Source organism: Talpa europaea, assembly GCF_964194135.1.
Source record: "Talpa europaea genome assembly, chromosome: 4".
Taxonomy (NCBI): Eukaryota; Metazoa; Chordata; class Mammalia; order Eulipotyphla; family Talpidae; genus Talpa; species Talpa europaea.
The window spans coordinates 141,203,084-141,211,476 of NC_140070.1; positions in this window are offsets into that span (position 1 = coordinate 141,203,084).

Here is an 8,393-nt window from a genome sequence, read left to right on the forward strand (position 1 = left end):
CATGGCGCAGCAGACCTCTCCTGTCTCCCCGCTGCTCCCCTCAGCAGTGTATTTCAGTAGATCTGCCCGTTCTGCTCCCCACTCTGTCTCCGGTGAGTCCTCTCACACCCCTCCACCTCTGGCTTGTACCCAAGTTCTTTTATGCACAAATAAATAAAACTTAAAAAAACCAAATAAGCAAAAAACCAACTGGAGCTGCAATATTGCAGGTGGCTGTTGTGATGAAGATGGTCAAAATATCGGTGTTGATCAGCCCACCCTCTGGATAGACATGGCCTGATGAAGCATGGTTTTACTCTCCTCTCCAGCTACTCTGCGCCTCAGCATTCACCCAGATAAGCTGACAACTGATGTCCACACCCACACCGTGTGATCTTACGTTCAGACCACTATTTACATGAGGCCAGGGAGGTAGAAAGGGAGCACAGGGACGGGCGAGCCAACAGCTCTCAGTCCCAGCCATCCTGCATCTCCCCCAGGTGCTGGGGGAGGCGATGCTGTTTTCCCCTTGCTGGAGCCAAGGGGGGGGGGGGTCTTTCAGAGATTATATCAGTGTGGTTAGCCCCAGATTTGGGCAAGACCACATGGGCCTGGCCATGAACACACTCTCCAATCTGCTTTCCTGTTTGTTTCAAAATGCTGCTTAATGTTGGAACCACTGAGTGGTTCTGTTGGAGGTTAACAACCTGCACATGAGTGTTTACAACAGTTTTGTTCATTATTACCTAAACGTGGAAGCAACCAAGGTGTCCTTTAATGGATAAACAAATTCTGTTACCTCCATACAACAAAATGTTATCCAGCAGTAAAAAGAAGTGAGCTGTCAAGCCACATAAAGATGCAGGGGAGATTGGATGAGTCTGCTGAGTGAAAGGAGCCCATCTCAACAGGCTGCGTGCTATGGGGTTCCCCATATGTGACACTTTGCAACAGGCAAAGGTAGAGAAACAATGAAAATATCAGAGGGCACCCGGACCGGGGTTTGGGGGAGAAATGACCAAGAACACAAAGGAATTTGCAGGCATCGAAAATAACTTGTATCACATCATAATGCTGGACACCTGTTGTCACACACTTGTTCACACCTACAGACAGTACACCACCAAGAGTGAGCCCCTAAGGAAAGCACAAACTTTAGTTAATAACAGTGCATTGATTAATTGTAGCAAATGAGCCTCTCCAAAGCAAGATGTTAACAACAGGGCAGTGGGAACTGTGTGGGGTTGAGGAAGAGACGTATGGAAACTATTCTTTGCACTCTATGTTTCTGTAAACCTCAAACAGATCTTTAAAAGTGGTCTTTTTGAAAAAATTCCTTGGGGCCTCCCCAGTGGCACAGCGGTTGAGCACTGGGCTGCGAAGCTACCCACAGCCTCTGCAGCGCTGGTTTGATCCCCGGCTACTGGCGAGGGTCCCACATGGCGCGCAGACCTCTCCTGCCTCGCCCACTGCTCCCCTCAGTAATGTCCTCTGTCTGTCTGCCTGTTCTGTTCCCCGCTCTGGCTCTGGTGAATTCTCTCACCCTCCTGTGCTTCTGACTGTACCCAGTGCTTGTATAAATAAATAAATAAATAAATAAATAAATAAATAAATAAATAAATAAATAAATAAATCTTAAATAAAATAAAATTAAAAATTCCTTAATAACATGGACACAAAGTTCATGTCTTAAACAAGGAGGCTGAGTGGACTTGCCAGAACAAACCAGTGGCAAATTGCAAAACATTGGAGAGGATGTATGGAAGAAGAATGATTTTGGTTTTAGGGCAGCTAATGGTGAGAGTGTTTTTCCCCCTCACCCCTTAAAAATTTGAGAGAGCATAGACAATGTTGATAAAATGTATATTGGTGCAGCACTATGGAAAATAGTATAGAGGTTCTTCGAAACATTAAAAATAGAACTGCCATATGATCCATTAATCCCACATCTGGGTATTTATCCAAAGACTATTAAAACACTAATTTGAAAAGATGTATGCCCTCTATCATGTTCACTGCAGCACTATTTACAATGGCCAAGTTATGGAAACAACCTGAATGCCCAACAAAGGGTGAGTGAATAAAGAAGATATGGTCTATATAAATAGTGGAGTACTACGCAGTCATCAAAAGGATGAAATATTACCATTTGCAACAACATGGGTAGAGCTGGAAGGGATTACACTAAGTGAAATAAAATTGTGGTAGAAAGACAAATACTGGATGATTTAACTCATGTATGTGGAATATAAAGAAAAGCAAAAAAAAAAAAAACAAGTAAAACAAAAGCAAATTCTTGGATTCTGGGTAACAGAATGGTGGTTACCCGAGGAGAAAGGGGTGGTATGAAATAGGAAGGAGGGGTATACTGAATGGTGTTGGATGGTGACTGGACCTTGGGAGGTGGACATGGCATGTGGTGAATGCAATTACTCAGGTGAGAAACTGTACACCTGAAAACGATACAGTGTTGTCAACGAAGCTTACCTCAGTAGAACATACCTGAGTGGACTCACCTGTCTGCTGGGGCCCCTTCTTGCAACACATGGAAACACTGCCACCTGGTGGGAGAGGGCAGACTTCCATTAAGGTGGTGTAGAGCATATTCTGTGATGTATCTTTTTTAAGATGATCCAAGGCCACTTACATAATCTTCTGTGATACTGTTATGGAGCAGCCCCGATATAAAAAACGGGGTGCCTGACTGTGGGTCCTCACCCGCGCGCTTAAAAGGGACTTATTAATACTCCACTGCAGGCACACACAAAAGGTTAATAAAAGATTTATTTACAAGGGAAAAGGAAATAAGGAAAATGTACAACTCAGGGAGAAAATAGGGAAATAAAGTCTTTAATGCGTCCGACCCGATCCGACGACCTGGAAACCCAAAGGCACTCTCAGAGCTGGCTGGGCTGTGAGCTGGCGGAGAGCCAAAAAGGGACCCCCTCCCCAAAAGCCCACGTGTCTGGTTTTATACCAAACCTGGCTGCTTAACTCCACCCTCAGGTTCCAGCAACCTTCCCTTCGGTGGCGATGGGATTTGTCTCTCCCAATGTCCTGATGGCTTTGGCCTGGGGTGGGGGTGGAGTCCAAAAAGACTGCATGGAATTAGCTTTAGGACATCCTTTTCCCCCTAACAGTATCACTAACACTGGGGACGTGGACACATCCCTTTGTATAAGCGGGAAGGAAGGAACAGATGAATGACTGAGGTCCGTGGAGAGAAGAAGGAGCACTTGGCTGCCCAAGTGGTCGGGTACCTAACATTTGCCACGGCAGGAGAATCAACCTTGGGTGGCTGAGACAGCAGGGTCCACTGTGCTGTGGTGCTCATCCCGCCCCCAGCCATGCATTCTGAAACATGAACACACTGAACTTCCCTGCAGGCTCAAGATAGTGACCCATATCACCTCTAGGTGGCAAATGTAACAAAATAATGGTGCATCTTTATTTCATCCCCAAGTTCCTTTCCTATTACCACATAGGATCTCACAAAACGCCTCCAGCAACAAGACTGGGTCATAGGACTAAATCAGCCCCTTCCTACCTCTCCTCTGAAGAGCTGTCCTGGGATAGTTTAATAATCTTCTAAAGACAGAACCGTCCAGGGGATTGTAGAACTCTGCTCATAGACTCCATCCCTGCTGCTTGCTCTTGATCTTCTGGGGACAAGAGCTAGAGGCCTGCCATCACCCCCGCCCCTCAAGTCCTGCCTCAATGTGGGGAACAGGCATTGTCCTTTAATTTCTGTGTGAGTCCCCCACTCCTAACACTTTATTCTTTGCTTATTTTACTCAGTATAACCTCCAGGAAATCACTCCACAGTAGGGCAAAGAACCAGCCCTCCTTCACTGTCCATTTCCATTATGGACCTGTGCCCTAGTTTACCCAACCAGCCTCTAACTTACTCAAGGAACTCAAGATCCTTCTAGATGGACATTTGGGACATTAAAAAACAGCACCTCTAAGACTCGCCTGGAGCAGGTACCTCTGATGTATTTGCCAGCGTGTCTTTGGAAAGTTTCCTAGAAGAGGGGTCACTGAGTCTATGTGTCTGAAACAGTCTTTATTAAGGGCATGAAAACAAGCCAACTTGACCACTTACTTATAAGGCAATGACAAAGGTGTCCTACTATCTTATTTCCAGTGTTCGTGGCTGGCTGTTATCATTAGACATCATTAAAACAATTGAGTTTGAAATGATTTCAATGAAAAATATTCATGCTGGCCCACAGGTGGAAGAATTCTGGGGCTAGAGCACCCCCTGCTGGCACGACTAGTCCCTCAGATCCTGTAAAAAAGGAAAGTGTTTCCCACCCCCAGGATGTTACATTTCCTCCTATTTGGTGTCCACTGTGGGCTCACTCCTGGCTGGCCTCACATCACTTCCAAAGAGAGCCAGTAAGGATTCCCCGCCCCGGACATTCTGGAAAAGTTTTGATTCTATTTATGTGGGCATCATGGAGTCATGCCAGCCTGCCTGATATAAGTAATTAGGCACGTCATAAATTCCATGAGAATGCCGCCCCCCATCAGGAAGTTTGGGTCCCCTTATTTAGAGCCTTTGGTAGCAAATCTTTGCTTCAAATCCTGGAGGTTGATCACCTGCCAACACACCCTTCATGGTGAAGGTGAGCTGAAAGGAGGACTCAGCTGCCTGGGATATTTGATTTGCTGGGCTAATGAGTCTACCAGTATTTCAAAGGGCTTGTGAAGAGGAGGAGGGGGCACAGTGGAAGAAAACAGGAACTTCGACCTCTCAGAGCCTGTGGGTACCAGGGAGGGATCAGGTGATTGATTCATTCAAAAGCTTCCCTGTAGAATAAATGCATTTTACAGGTAACTCCCGGAACAAAACAGGTTCACTGAAACCAGATCACTGCTGGCTTCAGGAAAGATTAAAGGGATGGCTGAGCCTTTCTGAAGAAACAGGGTGCACATCAGCCGTGTAAATTTCACAGGAGGGGAGTACTGGTAAGAAAGGTCACCAGACAAATCCAGTTTGCAAAGTCAGTTCAGAGAAGAGAGACGTTTGGAAATCTGAATTGCTGCCCTAGCTCTAAAAAAAAAAAATCCTTAAATACTGGTTTTGGATTGGTGATAAATGTACAGAATTCCGAAGTCAAAGGCACATGACAAAGGTCTTCGCAGAGACTCCTCTCCCCCTGCCCCCTCCCCCAGGGAACCATTTAAATTAATTTCTTAATTTCCTCTTCCAGCATTGTTTAGGTCAATGAAAGCTATTCCAGACTGTCATGTGAGTCCCCCACCGGCCCTGGCTGAGTACCTGCCGCGGTTCTGAGAACGTGGGAGAGGAAATGGGAGGAGGCTGGGTGAACATAACACCCAGAGCCCAGGAAGCGTTCCCTTTAATCCAGGCTCCTTGCTCCCCAGGGGCAGCAGCATCAGGCCTGCTGCGCTGAGAGGGGCCTCTGGGAGGGTGAGCTACACCATCCATCGCTTCTGGCAAAGTCTGCCTTTGTCAGAAGCTGGAAAAGTTCCTGAAAGGAAGGAGTTGAATCTGGGGATGGTGGAAAACGTTGTTCAAAACCATATTTTAAAGCATTGAGATAAATCAATCCAGTCTTCCCATGCAACCTCCCATTCCAGAGCCCCCCTAGCCAATGGTCTGTGGTCAATGCAGACAGTTACTGACTAGCACAAAAAAGCACCTGTGAGTGCATTCCCAGCTTCCCAGTATGACCGAGGCAGGGGCAGCAGGACAGGGCTCTCTTCCCGCACCCCCCACCCCCCAGCATCCCTAGTGCTTGCATTTTTAACAAGTTTGTTCGTTTAACAAATTTGTCTGTTTAACAAGTTTTGTCTTCCTGTATTCTAAGGAAAAGAAAGAACATTCCTAAGAAGATAATATGGAAATTAAACCCCAGGGGCTAACAAGGCAGAGGTGGCCTCACCCTAGCCCGTCTCCCAGATCTCCAGAAGGATATGCCGACCCTTCCTATCTCCCCTTTGCAGACCTCACCATCCACCCCCCCTTTTTTTACTCCTTTGTATGCACACCCCTGCTCTCTCTCTGCCAGAGAGCAGGACAGTGGGCTTTCAGCTCCGAGCCTGCTGCCCGCCTCAGTTTGTCGACCAGTTGAACTACTTTCCTTCTCAAACACTCCTTTTATTGGCTGAAGGAAACTCAAGTCCGCATTTGGTATCTGAAAAGTAAGACACGGTAAAGAACAACCAGGCCAAGTTTCCTCAGGGTGTTAGGGGGAAAAGGCTGTCCCAAAGCTGATTCCATGCAGGCTTTGTGGACTCCACCCCCACCCCAGGCCAAAGCCAAAGACACTGGGAAAGACAAATCCCATCACCACCCAAGGGAAGGTGGCTGGGACCTGAGGGTGGGGTTCAGCAGCCAGGTTGGTATAAAGCCAGACTCATGGGCTTTGGGGGGGTCCCCCATCTTGACTCTCTGCCAGCTCGCAGCGTCCGGCCAGCTCAGAGAGTGCTTTTTGGGTTTTCAGGTCGGCGGATCAGGTAGGACGCATTAAAGACTTTATTTCCCTGTTTTCTCCCGGAGTTGTACATTTCCTCAATTCCTTTCCCCTTGTAAATAAACCTGTTATTAACCTTTTGTGTGTGCCTGCAGTGGAGTATTCATAAGTCCCTTTTAAGCGCGTGGGTGAGGACCCACAGCCAGGCAACCCGTTCAATATTGGGGCTGCCCCATAACAGACTCACATATGTAAAGAGTGCTGAGAGTAAACAATGTTTCAATGTGTACTTGCATTTTCTTCCTTCTGCCCCGGGTGCCCCTTTGGGGACCACTGCCCCACCGCCCTGGCCCTGGAGGTGCAGGGCTGGCTGGGAGAGTTCACCTTCTCAGACCTTCTTTCATGTCACGGGGAGGTTATAGGGGCGTTACAGGATGTTATGAGGGGATGGGTTGCCGATGAGCGTCGCGTGGCCCAGCACACTTTCCACACACTCTGTCCTGGGCCCAGGGATGCCCACCTGGGGCTGGCGCCCGGTCTAATTCCTCTGGGCTTTCCCTTCACTCTTCTGCCCCCACTGTTGCTGTCACCTTTTCTTGGGCCAGTTAAGCTTCTGTACATCCTCAGGGACACTTATGACCTACCCAGCCCCAGGCTGGGACTGGGCACCTACAGGTTCCTAGACACAAGGCCTTTTCCTAACAGGACGTGTACTGCCCTCCTCAAGCCTTCCCCCAGTGCCTGGCTAGAAGGTCTGGAGCCTCCCAGGAGTGGCTCCCTTAGGGCAATGGCTGCGGGGCTTTGCCACCATCTCCCCAGCCTCCTTTCAGTGTGGGGACCCTAGCAGATCCCACTGAGCACACACTTGGCACCTGCACACACACAGTCTCCTCCAACAGGAGGCAGGCTCAGCTCCCAGTCTGGAGCCAGGCTGTCGAGGTCCCTGGCTGGTCTGCGGCCTCCGTGGGGTGCCCTTGGGTTCGTCCTGGCCCTGTCTGCTCCACGGTCTCCTCACCTCTGGTGTGCAGGGCTATTTCCCCAGGATGTCTGGGAGAATCATGAGTTACTGTGGGTTACACGCTGCAGCAGTGCCTGGCAGCCCAGTGGCCCTAGGTCAGAGTTTGCTGCTGCAGTTTCTGAATTCTTCACAGAACTTACCCATACTAAGAGGATTAGAGATTTGATTTGAGGAAGATTGAGGTGATTGGGGAGAGAAGGGGAAGTTGGGAGTCCTCACGTCCCTGTAAGAGGAAGCCGAGAGCCTGCAATTCTTAAGAATAACATTGGAACCTCAGAAAGGAATGCAGGAGCAGGTGGAAGATTCCAGAAGTGCGCTCATTTTGTAAGAATCTGGTAGGTTAAGTTTGGGTCCAGGAAAGGAGATGAATACAGCCCTCTTGCTTCTTTTCTCCCTTATTTGGCCTTCTTTTCCCAGGACCCCCATAAGAGCTTCTCTGGGGGCCTCCCTGGTGGCACAAGGGGTTAAGGTGCAGCCTATGAAGCTGTCTGCAGCCACTGCAGCACGAGTTCGATCCCCGGCTGGTGAAGGAGCTACCCACATGGCACAGCAGACCTCTCCTGACTTGCCTGCTGCTCCCCTCAGCAGTGGATTTCAGTAGATCCACCTGTTCTGCTCTCCACTTTCTCTGGTGAGTCCTCTCACATCCCCACCTCTGGCCTACACCCCAGGTCTTGTATGCATAAATAAATAAATAAATATTTTTCTTTTTTAAAAGAGCTTCTTCGGGCATCTCATCACCATTTATCATGTTTCCAAGAGGAAAGCACGTTTCAAGTTCCCACCTTCCCACCTGTCAACTTATCCACCAGAAAAGAGGGGCTGGCCAGTCTTCACTCTGGTACATTCGTATCAAGCATGTGGTTAAGATGGAAAAATTAAGTCTGGTGCAGGGGCATGTCGAAGTCTCCACATTTATGCCATCGGGTCAAGGCTGGGATTTAATGTTC